Source organism: Mytilus trossulus, chromosome 14 (assembly GCF_036588685.1).
Source record: "Mytilus trossulus isolate FHL-02 chromosome 14, PNRI_Mtr1.1.1.hap1, whole genome shotgun sequence".
Lineage (NCBI taxonomy): Eukaryota > Metazoa > Mollusca > Bivalvia > Mytilida > Mytilidae > Mytilus > Mytilus trossulus.
Window position 1 is genome coordinate 55,544,025 of NC_086386.1, and position 21,574 is coordinate 55,565,598.

The 21,574-nt window shown below is 32.4% G+C and overlaps 1 protein-coding gene across 1 annotated transcript in view; it reads right to left on the bottom strand.

The window, feature by feature from the left end:
- The window catches only part of LOC134696285 (protein HEG homolog 1-like), a 171,471-nt gene that overhangs the window by 68,748 nt on the left and 81,149 nt on the right, over window positions 1-21,574 (bottom strand). The window lies entirely within an intron of this gene.

Here is a 21,574-nt window from a genome sequence, read left to right on the forward strand (position 1 = left end):
ATTATCTATCTGAAATGACACTTATTTCATCACAAGTAAAAAAACAAATTAAAATGAAGTTTAAAAACGAATATCCTTTTGTGAAATTTTATAAACATAAAAATTGAAATTGATGACCATCGTACGTATGAAACTGCAAAAAGGGGCATATAATTGACAATGCTGTATTAATTGATAAATACTTGGAAATGTGCAAAACGAAAAAATTGTGTGGTCCAACCCACTAACAAAAATCTATTTATTTTGATAAAAAAAAAAAAAAAAAGATAAAGCACATGTAAAATCCGTTAGTGTGAAAATTGTTTCAGAGAATTTAAAGTTTGTAATTGGAAGGTTAAAAGTACGATTGTAAGTTAGATAAATCACGGTAGAATGAAACATGATTTATCTCGACCTTCAGAGAACGCAGTCCGTTACTTATAATTGTGTAAGCATTGTATTGTGTTGTGAGAGTCGTCTCTGTATACATGCATATAGGGCGAAAAAGGGGAACATTCAGATTTTAACCAGATTTTAAAGAAAAAAGTCAAATATGAAGTTTTATAAATATTTAATGAAAATTGGTAGAATCATGGGCCTTGAATATGTTGACTCAGCAAAAATTCACAGTTTACAGTATGCAAAGTTTCTTAAAGTCTTGGATACAAAATCAGTTACTTATGTTTGCATATTTGAAAGTTAAATGGTTTAGAAGTGCTTATTTTTACTCCTCGCAGTCATTGAAACTCATAGACTCTTCCTAAATATTATTTATGGGGTATTTGTGTCCTATCGATAACCCAAAAATAAGCCGCAACACCTAAATCTGCTTTTTTGTCACCACGGCAATAATTAAAGTCTTGTTTTCAAATTCTTTAAAAAAAATAAAACAGCGGAGGGGGTACAAAATGTATAGTAAAGAAACACTAAAAGTATTATACACAGTGATTTCTTTAAGACTATAATTCTGATAATTGAGTATTAATGTAAGAAAAACTGATTGTATAGAGTTTTCTATTTAAATAAATGTCTGCATAGGTTGCACTTTGTAAATACAGCTGTTTCTCAAAACACGCCTCTTTTGGGGAGATCTTGATTATGCATAGACATTAATTTTGATTACATACTGGTTCCCTGTTATGCTCTCTGTGTTCCATCTCACAGAGACATAATTTTGGAATGTTACCAGTAAAAAACATGTGCATATTGTTAAATTTGAAATCTGTGGTAACCTTTCATTCGAGGTAGGGAAAGTTATGAAAATTAGCGTTAGTTTAAACTCTGAGAAGTTCAGGGCATATAAACGTTGAAAATGCCGCAAAGCCCTATATTTTGACCTTTGAAAAAAAATGTGGTACATATGAACTTTCAATTCTAGGATAAGGTTTTTTTAAAACGTCATAGTAAAAGAGGTACAGTTTTAGCCGTAAAAGGAGTTCCTATGGGAAATTGCATTGTCAATATTTACAGAAATACACCTGTAATAATAAAATCATGTTTTTGTTGCATGTTTTATTTTTATGTTCAAAATATTTAGATTGTATTTACTTTAGTACTTGCAAAAAAACAAACAAACAAAAAACAAACAAAAAAGTCCGATGTCCGAAGCGCTCGACTGGTTTTACCTTAGACTGGAACGCTCAACTTCGAATATTTGAAATCAAAGATTTGTTTTTTTAAACGCGTACAGTGGCAGAGTTACATGTTTTAATATATGACTCAAAAATTAATACACATAGGATCAACTTCCCTGAACAATTTCAAACCTAATTTTTGCGTGAACCCCTCAATATATATTGGCGAGTTTTGGATGTGTATATGGGCTACTCGACATCTTTCGGCCGGATGTCGGAATACAATTATCAGAACGTCTCGAAAGTTTTCGAGCATTTATACAGGTAGTTATCTATGACCAGGCTTCCACGTGACATTACACCATCGTAGTAATGGGAAGTAGACAATAAGGCTAGGTCGCAGTCAATAAATCGTTTGAATATACGAATCTTTTTGCCTTTTAAGGCGACACTAGCTGCCAAATTCTTGTTCACCGATTTGACTCAAATTCTCATATTTTATTTATAAAAATGTAAAACATTTTTCCAAACTATCAAAAGTATAATTATAAACAATTTACAGACCATGGTCTCAATAAGATCTAGCTTCGTTTCGTTTGAATTATAGCCAAGACGCCATCTAATTGTCTATCGAGTTGATCTTCTGTGACCATATCAGCGATATAAACATAAACATATAAATAAAAATAGATTAAGCAACTCGTGCAATTGGAATTTTATAGGTCTATTTAATTGTGGATTATAGTTTTAAATTTATGTTTATAGTCGTTTTTATCTTTATAAGTTAGAATGATTTTTGTGGATCGAATTAGTCAATCAAATTATTTACCTTTGTTTCGCTTTTAATGCTGACATTGTTTTCCTTTATCCTGAGAGTTAGGAATTTTGGACCTTAATGCTCTTCAACGTAATTTTTTTGGCCTTTTGAACTTTTATGGATTCGAGCGTCACTGATGAGTCTTTTGTAGACGAACTGCGCGTTTGACGTATATACAAACTTAAGTCCTGGTATATATGATGAGTTTATTCAAATAACCGTACACGGACTATGGGTGCACTTGTTTCTAGTAAGCCGGTCATGCGCCGGTCATGTGAACGGCGTACGCCTATTTGTGCGAGAAACAAGTGGAACGGCTTATATACCGGCAAATCTAACATGGCTGCTCAAGGACAATTACTACCAGCTATAATAGGTAATGGCCTATTCCAGCTGTTTGATGACGACGAAGAAGGAAAATTGCAACTATATCTCTCACAGACTGAATTGTGATATTTGTATTAAACGTTCGCAACTTAACCCTAGTTTTTGGTGGGGTTCGTGTTGTTTTTTCTTTAATTTTCTATGTTGTGTCATGTGTACTATTGTTTTTCTGTTTGTGTGTTTCATTTTAACCATGGCGTTGTCAGTTTGTTTTAGATTTATGGGTTTGACTGTCCATTTGGTATCTTTCGTCCTTCTTTTAACAAAAACGTTCTCAAGAGCGAGAAAGCATTGATATACGTTGATAAATTATTAACAATTAACAACAGGAAAAATATGATAATAATAATAACAATAAATAATTTATTTATAAAGTGTGACTACAATGAGTTACGAAAAACGAAATATTTTATTAAAGTAATCTCAATTATGAACAAATATTTATCTTCCCTGAAACCTCGGCAATTCTAGTACAGTATAAAAATACACATGTTAGTTTGTTTAGTTAGGTTTTATGCCGTTTTAGCGCATTTTGGCTACTTCGCGATGATTTATAATAGTTTTAAATGCACAAATTTGGTTCTAACAACAGTCGGCCATGTTTTTCGCCGCTTAGCCGGTCAAATCAAACCGGCTCGAGCGGCGTAAGTCGGGCATGCGCAGTGCAAAATATTTTTACAAACAAGTGTCATGCCGGTTTGCCGACGGCTAACGGCGTAAGCCGTTTGCTAGAAATAAGTCCCACCTATGCATGCGTAATTATATCTCTTTTTACGGGGTCAATTTGGAGTTCATATTAATACGGATACAAGGGGTAAAATTATTCAATTGAGAGTTTACAGCAAGTAAATAAAATAAAAGTCATGTAATAAATTAAAAAACGTTTTATCATTTATTCAATTGTCAATTTATTAACAGATGGCTTGTGGGTAATTAACAGAAGTTTCGGAATTGCCATATCGGTAGAAACTTTCTTTATTGAAACGTTCATGTAGATACATATCGATCAACATCAGTATTTAAAATACAAAAAATAGGGAGGGGGGGTGGGTGGTCCGGGGGAGTAATATAGCAGTTGCGCTATAGAGACGAAGATTTTGGAAAGGAAAAACACACACTGTGACGTGTCGAGCAAAGTAACAACAACACAAACATAAGAAGAAAACAATTCTGTAAGGTGTCCGATCACATTTGCATGAAGAAGGAATTTTCTCTTGGTAAAATACAACTACACGTCAAACACATATTTTCATTAAAACATTCACCTTCAGTAAACACCAATCTACACATGTACAAGCTTAAGGTCGATTGTAATTTCTGGGGTAATTTTCTTTTTTAGCAGTGATACAAAGCCAGGCCTGAAAGAAATCGATCAATGATATACACGTGCTAAGTTCTTTTTTTCTTTATTGCAATTGGCTATCTTTATTGATAGTTATATTTATACGTTTTCAGTGTCAAATACCAAGCATAATACCAGTAACCTTTTCATCGCTTTTTTCATAGTTGGATATTCATTTCCCGGGAAATCATTAATCTTCAAATAAACGCGGTTTTTACTACATATTCTAGTTTAATAACCACGTGACTTTTTACTGTTTTAATGTACACATGCATAGACAAATTTTCTATATTTCATAATAAACTTATATTATGTCTAATGTTCACTTTGCTTTCTTTTGGCCTGGTAATCTGAAGTCTGAATACTGAAGTATGTGGCCTTTTGAAGTAATTACTTTTAAATGCATAGATAAATTAATAGTATCCGCTATAGACAATGATAGTCAATATCGTCACATTATTAATCTATGCATTTATATAATTTAATTAAAATACTACCCTGTTTAAAATCAAAACAAATGAGTTCAAACATTGACGCGTCTAAATCGAACACACCGTTAGACAAATGAGGTCAGATGGAAGAAGATGTTAATTTTTGATGTAGGTATTATTTAAAATGTTGTTTCACTTATATACTAACAACAGTTGCTGGCACGACACAGATTATGTTCTCATATATACATGTTATGATGATATGATATTTAACCCCTGCAGTTGTATAAGTATCGGCAGATCAGATAAGAGATTATTTGGCCCTGACCTTCAGTTATGGTCTATTGACTTTGAAACTTTTGCTTAGCTTTCTTGTATCAGTTTGTGATAAGGTCAGTTTATGAGGAACCACTAGTGGTAAAGTATTGATAATTGGTATGCAGTTGTATAAGCATTGGCATACTTCATTTCCATGGAGATTATTAGTATTATAAATAAACAATGACTTTGAAATTTTGCTTTATTTACATGTATCAGTTTGTTTTGAGGTTTGTTTCAAGAGAACTACTTATGATAAGTTAATGATATTTGGTATGCAGTTGTATTAGCAATGGGAAGTATCATTTCCATGGAGATAGTTTAGCCATGTACATTCAGTCATACATTTGTAGTTCTTTGACTTAGACTTTGACTTATATATTTAATAATATTTGCTAAACTTACATGTTTTAGAAAAAGTTGCTATATTTTATTATCGAAATTACAAAAAAGCGAGACATATCTCTGCGATAACAGTTTATTAAACAATTGGTATCATATAATATTCGTTAACGCGTAATACATGATTACGAATATAAAATAGATAATTATTATGAACCAACATTGATTTTAGAAAACAATTGTCATAATAATGAGAAGTACATTTATGTAACTTACAGTAAATGATTTTATTGTCACCATTAAAAGCCACTAAAAGAACTATTTCAAATTGGCAAATGTCTTAGAACCCAGAAAATGGGTGACTGTGGATTCATTTATTTTCGTAAGTACCCATTTTCGGGTCTTACAGAAAAATTAATATATAACATTTCGTGCTTTTTGACGAATTCTGCACAAAGTCGTATCATAGAAAATTAGTTATTCGCCGAAATATGGTATATAACGAATAACATTGAATCCACAGTACATAGGACATGAGTCCCACTAAGAGATAAAACAAACACTTTGAAAGAGAAGCAAGAACTTCTACTGATAGCCAACTTCATGTTTTACAGAATTTCATTGATAGCATTTCCAATTTCTGTGACGAAGCATCCTAGCTAACCAAAGAGGGATAACTCTTTTCTGATTTTTTTTAATTTTATAATAAACTGCTTCCGTTTGAGCAAAGACCTACTACTGAATGTTGTTGATACTGTCATATTTCTATTAACTGAAGATATGTTCACCTAGTACGCCAAACTGTCGCCTATGATATATTGAAACATAATGATGATCTGAGTAACTGTTACAGTCAATCCAAAGTTAAAGGGGAGCACTAACTTCAACGTGTACGTCTGGTCTAGTATAGGTGTAATACCGCCAAATCATGGTATGTCACATCCGGTTGTATACGAAAGTAGGTCGAAAAAAATATTCCCTTGAATTTGACCGTTGTAGATAATTAATCCTATATTTTATTGCAGTAAAACTATTTCTGTGTCATAAACATATGTCTTGGGTATTTCGAAACACCAGTATTTTTTATTTGTGATTTCTATAGAAAATTTTGTAATCTTGAGGTTACATGGTGACTAAACCTTGTGCACAGATAGAATAAGGGGAGAATTTTGATTAGTTAACTTCCAATGATGGTTATTTTCTTTTTGCAATGAAATGTTATGTGAAATTTTTCTATAGAACTGGATAGGATAAAACTTTACTCGTGCCAAGTATTTCTTTATTTGATACAAAGACAAATTCTGCACATTTTTTTTAAAAGTGCAAATTAAACAAAGACTAATGGGGGAAAATCAATGGTGGTATTGCACCTGTAGGTACATTTGTAAAGAAACTTTCCAATGCCTGGATCTGGGACTATTTTTAGTGTATGTAGTTTCGAACTCTGTACGTTTAAAAACATTTGAACAATTTGTCAATGGTACCGTTTACGTGATTGTGAAAATGAATGTAATAACATACATGTATCAGCACTTCCAGTGGTAATCTTAGTTTCCAATCCATTTCCCAGTCGACCAGCAATGCAGAACCAGTGTCTGGATTTGCTTTTAAAATGCATAAAATATTTGCCACTGGACATTTAGGAAACAAAAATAAACATTCGTTCTTTATTGTTCTATTAAAGAGTTAAACCGATGTATTTAAAAACGCAAAAAAAAAATCCGATGTTTTGGAAAATCTATACATAAAAGTATTCAGATATTCTAAAAAAAAATCTGATATATAGTCATAAGTAAGTTATTTTTGCTCAATATGCAACATAAGTTATGTCTTTAATGTAATAAATTCAAGGTAGAAAAACAGTATTGCAATACTTGATTTCGATTTTAGATCATCAAATGTATAATTGTTTAACAATTTAAGATGCAGTTGCGGATCAAAAGACTGGCTAATGACGCTCGAATTCTACAAGGCTCAAAGCTGAAAACAGTACAAAGTTAATTGAAGGACTCTGGAAAACGTGTATCCATACATGTATAAAACGATTGACCATTTATCTGTTAGTGGCAATGCACATTTCGTGTCACCTATCATTTATTACAGTCAAATTACTTTTTAATTATTTTTTTTTAATTTTTATTTGTCCCGAATATGCATGTAATATTTGCTGCGGATGGACCAACGGTCGCACAGAACCTGAAAACATAATGCCAAGCTACTATCGTGGGTGGGCCATAACAATATTATGAAATTTTCTGAAAATGAACATGACATTTATCTATATTAATTCATACTACCAAAGACATGATAAAATGTGAAAACAATTACATGTGACTGTTTTTTAATTAAAAAAAGATATAGAATTATGGCATCCAACAACTACTTTTGAATTAAAAATTCACGATTTGGGCGTACATATAATTACGAAGCTTTAAAAGTCCTTAAACAGTAGTGTATGTACTGTAATGTATCATGTTACAAAACAAGTAGCAAGTACAAGGTGATACAACAGTCAGATTATGTCATTTATGAATCAGGTTACTTTTGGTGGAATGTATACTTAAAAAATCGTTGAACTTTTTTGTTAACATATAAATGTGTTATCTTCATTTACCACCCACAGTATCCGTTAGATTAAAAATAAAAAGCGATATGTCCATCCTGAGTGAATGGGTACATGTCTACACTAAACGTTGACTATATCTTACTTCAAACTATCATGTTTAACCAAGCGGGTGCGTTCTGTAATTATTATACAATAAGTTTATAATTATGCCTGGTGCAGAAAATTTAAGGATAAACGCACCGACGTGCGCGTATCTGACGCTTTTTGTCATAAGGCGGAAGATATGAAAATACGATATTCTATTTCTATTTAGTATGAGTGTGTCAATGTTATCTACTGATCAACTTACGGTAATGTAATTTCCGAATATGCGTAATCGCATATCGGTGTCAACATAGAAAAGCTTAGTAAAAAGTAGTTTTAAAAACATGCATACTGTGTATTATTGTTAAAATTGCATATGTTTAGGATGGTAACATATAATCATATTCAAAACAGTGTGGTCCTGGCCATTGATTGACGACCTAAATTATCCCATTGACTGGGACAGATTAGGTGAACGTTTGTCTGTAACGACCATTGCTCACTTCTTACTTATTATAGAATTTAAACTGTGGGGTCACCAAAGGTTCTTAACGCCTTTAATAATAAAATAATTCGAAAAATTATTCAAGAATAACCTTTATGTTTTGATTTATATTATTGATATAAATCAACACATCGTATTATTCCGGATTCGTTTTTCGAATTGCTTTATTTAGGTGTTGAGAACCTGTGGTGACCACACAGATTCAGTGTCTTTAACAAGTTCATAGTGAGCAGCGATTATTACCGACAAACGTTCACCTAATCTGTCCCAGTCAATGGGATAATTTAGGTCGTCAATCAATGGCCAGGACCACACTGTTTTGAATATGATTATATAATGTAGTAACTGTTTAATAAAATAAAATTAAATTAAAGAAGGATGAATTACTTATTGACAAACCAGATAGAGGATTGTATGATAATGCCCTTCCAATAATTGAAACAATTATTTGTACATTATGATACATTATTGTTTCCCAGGCATAGATTACCTATACTGTATTTGGAAACAAAACTTTTGCAGTTTTAGGTAATCAGTGCTCTTCTGTTTTGTTCTTGTTTGGCTTTATAAATAATTTGATCTGAGCGTCATTGGCGTATGAAATTGTAAGCCTAATACCTTTAACAACTATTTATGATAAACGTTAAAGTTGATATGATTTTCTTGCCGTGATGTTATTTTATTTGACGCGTTGGTTCTGATTTCCCATTTGACTGTTTATCCGTTTCTACATGTAATATGGAACTACATTTGTATGAACAGAAAATAAATGGATAACAACACGACGTAGGGGAAAATGACCAACACGTACATTTTTACCGGTTAATAAAGGATACCGAGGTGCTATACTAGTAGTATGAAGAATGGAAGATTAAAGACCAAATAGATAAATAAAATAATAATATGTTGTATAAACGATCGACCTAATTGGATATACAATGTAAATTTGTAATCGTAATTATATAGATCTGATATATACAAAAAAAACGGCTGAAAAGTATCGCCTGCTTTACTTATCATGATTGAATGTTTGTGACAAGTACACGCAGCTCGTAAAATTAACATACAAAACTTGATGGGCAATGCACATTTGTAACTTAGCAAGACAGACATATACTATCACTGAACTAGTATATAATTGTTTAGGGGCCAGCTGAAGGACGCCTCCGGGTGCGGGAATTTCTCGCTACATTGAAGACCTGTTGGTGACCTTCTGCTGTTATTTTTTATTTGGTCGGGTTGTTGTCTCTTTGACACATTCTCCATTTCCATTCTCAATTTTATATACTAGTATACCAAACACCAAATATAGAACCCTGTTTCTTTTAGTATCTAAGATTCATACCAAACATTGATTACTGAACTATAAAAATGATGCCGAGATCATTTGAACTATAACATATGTATAGGCCATGCAATCATTCCATACATTAGATTGATTGATTGTTGGTTGCGTATTAACGTCCAGTGACAAATATTGCATTCAAGTGCAGGACTACCATACATTAAATGATGTCTGCCTATAGACATTTGACATAACAATGCAAACTGTACATCAACAAAGAAACTTGGGAGTGAGCTTAAGGTTATATGACCATACAATCATTCCATACACCCCCTGTAGCTTCTGTGTAGCTCCTTAAAAAACCAAAACGGAAACAATTTACATTCTCTAATGAACAATACAAAATGTCAATACCAGACGAAACAATGAAAAGGATCTAGCTAGACATGGTCAATATCACAGACGGAAACTTCGTAACGTAAATAAACTGATTAAAGGTATGGAGCATTCAGGTCTTTTCTCGTGAAATGTAATGGTAAAACAGATCGTTAACACAGCCGCCAACACCACTACCGCCATTGCCGGATGGTAATCCCTATGTCTTGCATTTTGAAACTTGTATTGTAGGCGAGATTAATATTGTACATACCTGCAAAATTAGAAAAACTTGATATGAGTAAAACTGTTGTCAGACAAATGTTGTGATATTCTTTAAATACGTTCATATTGAGCTTTCACCATTCACTGTTACAGTAATTCAAATCCTTCACTTGAGATGGTTGCACGTTTCATTGCAACAAAAAAGCTATCTGAAAAGAGGTATTACAAAATGCAATTATCTAGTAGTTCTGATTTTCGTGAAAATTATGCCGATTTTCCTAAACAAAATGAATTTCTGAATGCACATAAACAGTTTTATAGTGTGCTCAGTACAGCGTACATTAACTTTCCGTTAAACATCAACTTTTATAAAAATAAAAATTTTTGGATGTGGACACTGAACCATAACAGGGTAAATATATTCATCACCACATTAAGTCAGAAATTCAATCCTATTTTACAATGAAATATGATACACGTGTCAGGTGAAAAGAATTATCGTGTCTATAAAATTTGTTTCACTATATGAACTCAAATTATCGTTTTCAGTGAAAGATATTTAAGAAAATAAGAAAAAAGTTTGGATGTGACGGATCATAATTCATGGAATCAATTAATTTTTGAACTTTCAATTGAACTGGCTTGTACATGGTATATGTAAGTCAGTGAACATGAGTTCTTATAATTTTTGTATTCTATCATATAAATTAATGTCATATGGACCTTTGAAAAGTGCAAAAGCCCCGGTCACAACAGATCGGTTGATTTTTTGTTGTAGGTCTATAAAAATAGTTGTCGTGGCACTGTCGTGCAAAATGTCAAAAAAATATTTCGAGTGGTTACATCAGCTACGACATGTCCATGATGGGTACAGTATAGAAAAAAGAATGGGTAATGTACTGTCGTGGGTTTGTCGTAAGTGTGTCGTGCGAAAGTCGTACGACAACCGTGAGTTGTTTAATGCTATTTTTTAGGTTTTTGTGTTATGGAATGCGCGTGTTACTGTTGAACAAATGTCGAACAACAGTCTAGGGTCACTCGCGCGTTTGACTCCGAACTACTAGTCTATAAGCAAGGCCCGATTTATTGCGTGTCATTTGCCATTTGCTTTCAATATTTGTAAGCGTCATTATAAGTCATTCTCAGTTCGGTCAAAATGACCGACGTTTTTCGTATTAGTTCATATCATAATTGTTCAGCGAATTAAAACCAGGATGCACCCGCAGAAAAAATTAACAAAAGAAAGGTAATATCAGTAAAGGTGGGTGATGTTGATCCAACGAAGGACCACCTACCGCAAGCTTAAACAATTCGGAAACTACTGGAGACGATCCTGCACTTTGACGGGGGACGGAAAAGAGTCTACGGACTTTCCCACCGAATTGTATTTGTCTAAATGAAACGACAATATGTTGCACGACGAACGTACCACTGTCGTACGACATACAATCAATGTTCTGCGAGCACCGTACGAAATTTCGTTATCTTGAGACAATCTTGTCACTGTATCACGAGTGTCTTGCGACAGTCGTGAGATTGTCGTGCGACAGTCGTGCGACAATCGAACGACTGTTTTTATTTAAATGGTTTATGTTTGTACCCACGACAACGTGTTTATCGCACGATAGTCGCACGACTGTGTAATACACTATCACGACAGCCACGTGCACCAGGCAGTGACACGATAAAAAACGTAGAGCAAAAAAGGTGCATGTTCCATTTTCGTTCCACGACATACGACAGCCACGATGCTGAAGATATCGTACGACTGTCGTGCAACTGTCGTAAGACGATCACAGATGACCCACGAGTTGACCAAATTTCATGTCGTGGGTTCGTTGTGACCAGGGCTTTAATGTTGAAAATGAAATAAAAAAAGGATGTTTAAATTGGATACGTTGTTAGTTAATTCATGTCTTAATTTTTGTATTACTAAATGTCGGAAATCCGCATGTTATTCTAGCAAATAATAATTAAAGGAAAAAACAAAAAAACAGATAAAAACAAAGAAAATCTTACCACAAATACAAAATTATTAATCGAGAGGATCAGCTTCGTAATGTGCACTTTAAACATTACGTTTTTTTTTCTTTTACCCCCCACCCTTCAAAAAAAATCTTGGAAAATACATTTTACAAGATGCTATTTAAAACCAACGAATGTCCACGCGTGAAAATGAATACATTCAATAACAAGTGTCCACAGACCTTCATAATGCAACATTTGAATTGAGAAGATTTACTTGAGCCTTTTATTTATGTTGTTAAATTTGTGTACTTTCTATTATATATAATTTGTATTCCCCACAATAGACAAGACATTTAGAAAACGATTATGTTTAAAATTAACACATATTTTTAAAACTTTATTTCGAATCTCATGTATGAACTCATATTACATAAGAGATCTTTTCATTTAGATATATACTAATTAATAGAACAAAATACATCCATGTATTCTTTTTAATTGTCAGATGAATGTGATTGACATACTTGTTATTATATTTTCATAGAAATTAAAGGGACCAGTCAGGAAGGATGTATATTTTGCAGTAAAACAGTGTACCAGTGTGTGAGTTTGATGATTATTGGGATAATTTTCCTTCGGTGATTGCAAATAAAGAATTATGCAGGACAAAAATGGTACCATGTCTAAACCATGTTTTATTTTTTGTATAAAGATGATGAGGAGGGTTTAGGCAACAATGATTTTACAAATTTTGTGTTTTCTATTTAATGTCCGGTAAAAAAATCGTTCAAATTTGCTGCTGCTACTTTATGGAACAGCCTTCCGAACCATTTCAATACTGAAAACAGTTTTTACATTTTAAAAGTCTTGTTCTGTCCTGGAACGGTTTGGAATGTCGCTGTTCTGCTTGCAGATAATTCTTGAGCTGTTTATTATTTATACTGCTGTTGGTTGCTCTGGTCGAGCATGTTTTTACTTCATTTGAAAATTTGTTGCTTATTTTTATTGCTTGCTATGTATGTCAGATTTCAAATTTGTATAATAGGTTGTTATATTTGTCAAAATGCACTATTTTTATGTTATTTATATGTTTTTATATTCGCTCAAAAGCTCCTTAGAGCTTGTGTTGCTTATTTGTGCCGAATCAAAATAAAGGTTTTTTTTATCTTATATCTTATTTTATCTTTTAGTTATATGGTGGTAAACAGTGATTATCGTAGGACAAAGAGGCATAACTTATGCTAGTAATATAAAAGTTGTGCTCTTTTCAACGGGTCCCCTTTAAAAAAGAAGTTACAAAATTGGGAAAAATGGAGGCCTTACTTATATGAAAAATTTGTAATGAAGAATACTACACACCTTTCCGCGTAGTTTCATTATTATTGACCTTTAATACACGCCTTCTAAGAACAAGAGGCCAATACAAGGATCTAGACGGGGAAAAAAATGCATGCGACAAAGCAGAATTAACATTCTAAAATATATCATAAGATGTAATTTAAACGCATTGATGATGTGTTGATCATTTGTACCACTGTAGTCTTTCTGAAAATTCAACCTTTGAAAGCGTGGCTCCACAGCTTATCTACAGTAAAGATATTTGTTCAACTTTATTTTGGTAAAGACGGCACGTTTTATGCCTCTTTACAATCAACAAATCATCTTATTCAAGACGCACGCCATATTGTTTTAACTAATTGATTCAGTTCTTTCCTCTTTGCATATCTAAAAAATTTCATTTCATGTGAATTCTACGTCCTGAATAAACAAGAAATATGTGTCACTGGACGTAAAATGAATAATCAGTTTCATTAAGTTACCAATATGAATTTTAACTTAGAATTGAATGCTTCTTTTTGTAAATTTATTGGGGTGTAAAAGCGTTGACGGAAGTACATTTTGTATGAAGCGCGGAATGTATAATTGTTTAACAATTTAAGATGCAGTTGCGGATCAAAAGACTGGCTAATGACGCTCGAATTCTACAAGGCTCAAAGCTGAAAACAGTACAAAGTTAATTGAAGGACTCTGGAAAACGTGTATCCATACATGTATTAAACGATTGACCATTTATCTGTTAGTGGCAATGCACATTTCGTGTCACCTATCATGTATTACAGTCAAATTACTTTTTAATTATTTTTTTTTAATTTTTATTTGTCCTGAATATGCATGTAATATTTGCTGCGGATGGACCAACGGTCGCACAGAACCTGAAAACATAATGCCAAGCTACTATCGTGGGTGGGCCATAACAATATTATGAAATTTTCTGAAAATGCACATGACATTTATCTATATTAATTCATACTACCAAAGACATGATAAAATGTGAAAACAATTACATGTGACTGTTTTTTAATTAAAAAAAGATATAGAATTATGGCATCCAACAACTACTTTTGAATTAAAAATTCACGATTTGGGCGTACATTTTTTAATTTTTATTTGTCCTGAATATGCATGTAATATTTGCTGCTGATGGTTAAGATATTAGCAATCCATTTATATTTCAGAATATGCCGAATACACCAAGTACGACAACCTCAATTTTAATGCATGCAAAAGTTTTTTTATTAATTTTTACCTGTTTAGGGCTTTTTCTATGTGGTGTTTCATATCTGTCCAATCTTCTCTATTCTTTATAATTTTAGACTGTTTGCTTTATTCTTTGGAACTAAATCCCTCCACCAACACAATCTGATAAGAATATAGATTACATGTACTTGTCAAAGTTTGCGTGAAAGATTCATAACAGGCTCCGTTCTAGTTTAGAGTCACCTGTGTTTGACTGATTTTCAGGATTGATCTGTTTTAATTTGAAATGGGTTGTCACCTCCTCTTAAAGTTCATTTAAAATTTTACCCATTATGCGGGATTTTTTAAATTTAACGCAGATAAAAGGAAAATGTAAAAACCAAAATAAAAAATGTAGATAATCAAAATAGGGACTACCTGAAAATTAAATTACCGAAATCAGCAATTGACTTGATATAGTGGTCAATTCCCTATAGCGATCATTCGTTTCATCGTCGTGTCATTAGCGTTACCAACATTCAGATTCAACAATTATAATATAGGAACCTGCGTTGAGTTCAATATCGTAGCAGCGACATTTTTAAACATCAATAACTTTGTCAACCCTTCATTGAATTTTATCAAACTTGGACCGAATTTTACACGCTATCAAAATTAAAAATAAAGCATTCAACCTCAGTGTAGTCGTGAACTAAATGTGTTGTTTGGTTACTCGTTAAAAATTTAACAAATTTGAAGTTTTCTATAAAAATCAACATTACGACATGTAAATATTGTAGGGATACCAAGACTACCATTCATTCTGGATTGAAATTCACATTGGTCACTCGATGGCACAGATTACACCATTTTCGTCCAGTGACAACTATTTCCTGTTTATATAGAACGAATGATTTGCAACTAATCAAATACTATAGTAAGGCAACGTAAATAGAATCAACTATTTAAAACAATGGCCTGCGTATTGGGTATTGCGTAAGTTAATTTGGTGGTTGGAAAGAGGCATATAACATACCGTCTTACCAAAATAAAGTTTAACAACTTAACGATCTATACTGTAGATAAGGTAGGAAAACCACGCTTTTCAAGATTGAATGTTCACCCGGTTATCAACCAAAGACTGCAGTGGTACAAATGATCAACACTTTCATGGCGATAAAATTCTATCTAGTTGTACATTTTAGAATGTTAATTTTGCTATATCGTACTCAACTCTTTTTTAGATAAAGATCCTCACATTGGTCGCTTGTTCTTGAAGGCACACAATCATGAAATACCTACTCAGGCCTGAGGGTGAATAAGTTTGAGTATAATAGTAAGTAAAATATTAGAACTCTTGCATTAATTAGATTTAGTTAAAATGTTGCGTTGTGTATCAATGAAACTGCATTTGTGCTTATAGCATTCATATATCATGATTGTTTGATATTAGGTGTTAGTGGCTTTGAACTAGCTATTAGTAACTGAACTGCGAGTACTCTCAGATCTTTACTCAGTGTTTTTTTGTTGTTGGGATATATAAGTACCCGGCCACGTCCACTCTAAATAGTACTTATATTTGTATCCATCTAATGATTTAAGCCTTTGTCAACTGATTTGTATAGTTCGTTCTTATGTTGTAGTGTTACACCACTGTCCCAGGTTTGTGGTGGGTTGGGATCCCATTAACATGTTTAACCCCGCACATACTGTTTGTATGTGTCTGTCCCAAGTCATGAGCTTTTTTCAGTGATTGTCGTTAGTATATGTGTAAAATCTTTGTTTTTCGTTCATTTTTGTGAACATAAAATAGGCCGTTAGTTTTTTGTTTGAATTTAATATTGTCATTGCGGGCATTTGCATAGCTTACTATCCGGTATGTGCTTTGCTTATTGTTATTGGAATCGTGTTAAAAATTGTTTAATTTAAAACATTCGTTTTCAACATATTTATGTCTAAGTTATGCCTCTTTGTTCGACGAACATCACGGTTTACAAAAATTCAACTAATAACTGACCCTAAATAGAAAAAAAGAAATTTTGAATAAATAAGTGTTGCCTTATCCCTCACCAAAACTTAAAATATGGTTAGGACAGTGTACAGAATTATTCATGCATAATATTTTATTAGCGACATCGGAAAACTAACAAATTAACTCTTATGTCCCTTAATATGCTTTTTTCAATGAATTGTTGCTAGAAATACATGCGGATTTCCGACATTGATCAACGGATAAATTAAGACAGTAATGAACTAGCAACATTTCAAATTAAATATTCGTATTTTTTTTATTTTCTTTTACACCGTTAAGGTGCGTATAAGGTCCACATGACATTAATTTATATGTTAGAATTAAAAAAATCAACGAACTCATGTTCACAAACTTTTTATACCATGTGCATGTACAAGCTAGTTCATAGTTCAAAAACTAATTGAATCTATCAATTATCCGTCACATCCAATCATTTTCTTATTTTCTTTAATATATGTCACTGAAACGATAATTTGAGTTCATATAGTGAAACAAATTTAATTGACTTTCACCTGACACATGTATCATATTTCATTGTAAAATAGGATTGAATTTCTGACTAAATGTGGTGATGTATAAATTTACCCTGTTATGGTTCAGTGTCCACATAAAATTTTTGTTATTTTTGAAATAGTTGATGTTTAACGGAAAGTTAATGTACACTATACAGAGCACACTATAAAACTGTTTATGTGCATTCAGAAATACATGTTGTTTAGGAACATTGGCATAATTATCACAAAAATAAGAACTATAAATACTAGTAAATACATTTTGTAATACGACCTCTTTTCAGAAGACTTTATTGTTGCAATACAACGTTCAAACATCTAATGTAAAGGATTATAATTACAGTGAATGGTGAAAGTTGAATATGGACGTATTTAAAGAATATGACCACATCTTTCTGACTACAGTTTTACTCATATCAAGTTTTTCTACATTTGCAGGTATGTATAATTTTAGTCTCGCCTGTAATACTAGTCTAATAAGGCAAATTGCCAAGACACAAGGCTAACCGTCCGGTGATGGCGGTAGCGGTGGCATGGCGACGACTGCATATATTATCTTTATCAGCATTATATTTCAGAAGAAGAAGACCTGGGTGCTGTATACCTTTTAATCAGATTCCTTATGTTCCGTTTGTGTTACAGTCTACATGTATGTATAGCTAGACCCTTTTCATTGTTTATTGGACAATATATCCGACTTGGTCTAATTATGAGATGATGTAGGCTTAGGCAACTGCAGGTGGTGTATGAAATGATTGTAAGGACTGTATGTCTGCCTGACAAGGGTCATGTGACCTTGAGCTCACTCCTAAGGTTCTTTGTTGATGTAAAGTTGAAACTGTAATGTCAAATGTCAATAGACAAATTTTATTTAATGTATGGTCGTCCTGAACATGCATCATGCAATATTTGTCACTTGACGTTAAACAACCAACAATCTATCAACCTAATGTATGGATTGATTCCATGGAATATACATAATTATGTTATGGTTCAAATGACCTTGACATCATTTTTGTGGTTCAGTTATCAATGTTTGGTATGTTTCATATGTGCGAATAGCAACAGGGTCTCTATTCTATATACATGTACTTGGTGTTTAGTATGCTAGCAAGGTGTACAAAATGTACGTGTCTGTCTGGCCAAGTGACATGACCCATAAGATTGTTTATGCTTAGGGTATGTGCTACGTGTACTTGTAATAAACATTTAATCATGATAAGTAAAGCAGACGATACTTTTCAGAATGTTTTTTTTTATTGTAAAGAAGGCTATCAGCTATATATACGATTACAAATGTATAATGCAATTGGTTCGAAAGTTTACACATTATTGTATTATAAAACGTTTTAGTTGAGGAGCTCTTTATTCATCTATTCTTTACATCTATGACAATTTCTCCATATTTGTGTTATCTAGTTTATCCCTAATCTTCCATTCTTTATACTTTAGCACCTCGATATCCTATTTTAATTACCTTTTAAAATGTACTTGTTGGTATTTTATTCCCTACGTCGAGTTGTCATCATTTTTTTCTGTTCATAATACCATAGTTCAATTTTAAGGATACATAATCATTTTGGAAATCAGAAGCAAAGTGTCGAAGAAAATAGCATCAAGGCAATAAAATGATAATTGCAACATTAACCTTCATCATAAATAGTGATCAAAGACTTATAATCTAATACGCTAGACGCACGTTTCTTCTACACAAGACTCATCTGTGAGGCTCAGATTAAAATATTTATAAAGTCAAACAAGAGATAAGATAATGCCTTGGACAAATATGGTATCATAATATATATATATAACTGTAACCGTCATATGACGGGCGTTTTCCTACAGTCCTACAGTCCTTTATCTGATTTTACGTCGTGATGCAGTCAGAATAGTTCCAACCTTCTTCGATTTACATTCCGTTCTAAAACAGTTACTACAACATGTGTTTGTATTTTAAAATTATGCAATGTTAACATTAATACATAGTATGCATGGTTTTACAATTACTCTTTACAAATTTAAACTTTTCTATGATAAACTTGAGATCTGACACCGATATACGATCACGTATATTCAGAAATTGCATTACCGTAAGTTGATGAGTAGATAACATTGACAAATACAAAATAGAAAATTGTAACAATAGATTCTGATATTTTCATATCTTCCGCCTAATGACAAAAAGCGTTGGATAGAGTACGTGTATATAATTACGTCGGTATTATTATCTTTTAAAATGCAGCAGCCATACTTGTAAATTTATTGTATAATAATTGCGGAACGCACCCGCTTGGTTAAACATGATATTTCGAATAATAGAATCAACGTTTAGTGTAGACATGTACTCATTTACCCAGGATGGACATATCGCTATATTTATAATTTAACGCATACGGTGGGTGGTAAATGAAGACATAAACATTGTTAAATGTTTACAAAAAGGGTTCAGCGATATTTAAAGTATACATTCCACAAATAGTAACCCGATTCATAAATGACATAATCTGACTGTTAGTTTCACATAGTACTTTATTTTTGTTTTGTAACATGATACTTTACAGTACATACACTGCTGTTTAAGGACTTTTAACGCTTCGTCCATTCGGTAATAATACATGTATATACGCCCAAATCGTGATCCTTTTATTCAGAAGTATAATATGTTGTTTGCCATACTTCTATATTTGTTTTAATAAAAAATCAGTCAGTTAGTTTTCTAGGATGTAATGTTTCCACATTTTATCATGTCGTTGGCATTTTGAATAAATACAGTTAAATTTTATGTTCATTTTAAGACAATTTCGTAATTTGTTTTTTGACATACTCTTTAATATTACTTATATATTAAAGAGTATGTCAAAAAACAAATTACGAAATTGTCTTAAAATGAACATAAAATTTAACTGTTATATATCTTCTGTCTGTTTTGTTCTGATGCAAGTAAATAATAGGTTCTAGTTCTAATAGCATAATATTATTTTATAATTTCTGTTGATTTTGTTTAAATTTTGTATGTCTCATGTCGATTTAGTGCGTCATTTTCCCTGATTTACACCCAAATACTGTTGAAGAATGCATGTCACCTTTAAAAAGTATTTTTCGTTTCAATGCGTCATTCGGCTTCTACATGTTCTATGTTATTTTATTACCGGTATTTCAATCGAGCCAAACTTAAATTCAAAGATGTTTTTGCATCGGTTGATTCGACATTTATTTTACCATGATGAGTATTTTTGGTAATGTTGTACCATTTTATAATTGTTATTTTTGTTTCATAATTGTATGATCATTCGTAAGATTTATCATTGTTTATCATTCAGACATATATATATATAGACTATATACAATGATACATTGAACCATTTGATTTGAATTCGAGTTCTCTCCTCTGAAATGACGCCACTGGTATGTATAAATTTAGCGAAAAGAAAATGCTTGGGCAATTACTAAAAGTTAAATGAAAACATTTACATACTTGCAAAAAAAACCAACATTCCGGCTTATTAGATTTTGAAAGAAAGGTTACATCTGTTGTAAAGAAAGGTCAGATGAAATACATAGAACATATGACAGCACCGCCGATGACAATCTAAGTGAAAATGTAAGTGAGATAATCAACACAGAAATATCCCATAATGATTTATATTTGTGAACGTCTACTGTTTATGCTGTCATCATTGCATAGTTTATTCTTCAAAAAAGACAATGACAAAACCGAATCTAGTGCATTTTTTCTTTTGTGATGCCAGCACAATTCTCATAATTAGAATATTTTGCTTTAGAAAGATGTCCCTGATTTAGTCATACTTTTATATCACGTTTTGTTTATGCATAGTTGCAATATGTACCCTTCCAACAGAACTACATAATTCAGTCTGGAATTATCAGTACACAGACCTTTCGAACATCGCACATACAACGACACTCACTTTTGGAACAACAACACTTACAGAGCCTTCAAACATTAGATTAAATGCTTTAGGTACAATTTTGAACTCATGGACCTGTATCTCTAACTTAACACTGTCGAGTGCTGTTTCAGTTGCAATTTTTAAGTGAGTATTATATATTGAGGCTAGACAACTAAGGGTCGACTACTAAAAGCAAAGAAAAGATATCTGCGTTTGCCTTAATACTCCTGTTTATTTTTTGTCAGATCAATATACATATTAAGGTAAATTCGTTTTACGTGAAAACACCTACCTGGTGGTTAATTGCATGAGATTCGTCATCTGTTTTTTTTCAAACTGAAGTTAAAATGTTTTGATTTTCCTTGGTTAAAAACTTCATATCTATCCTCTAGATGCTTTTTCGATAT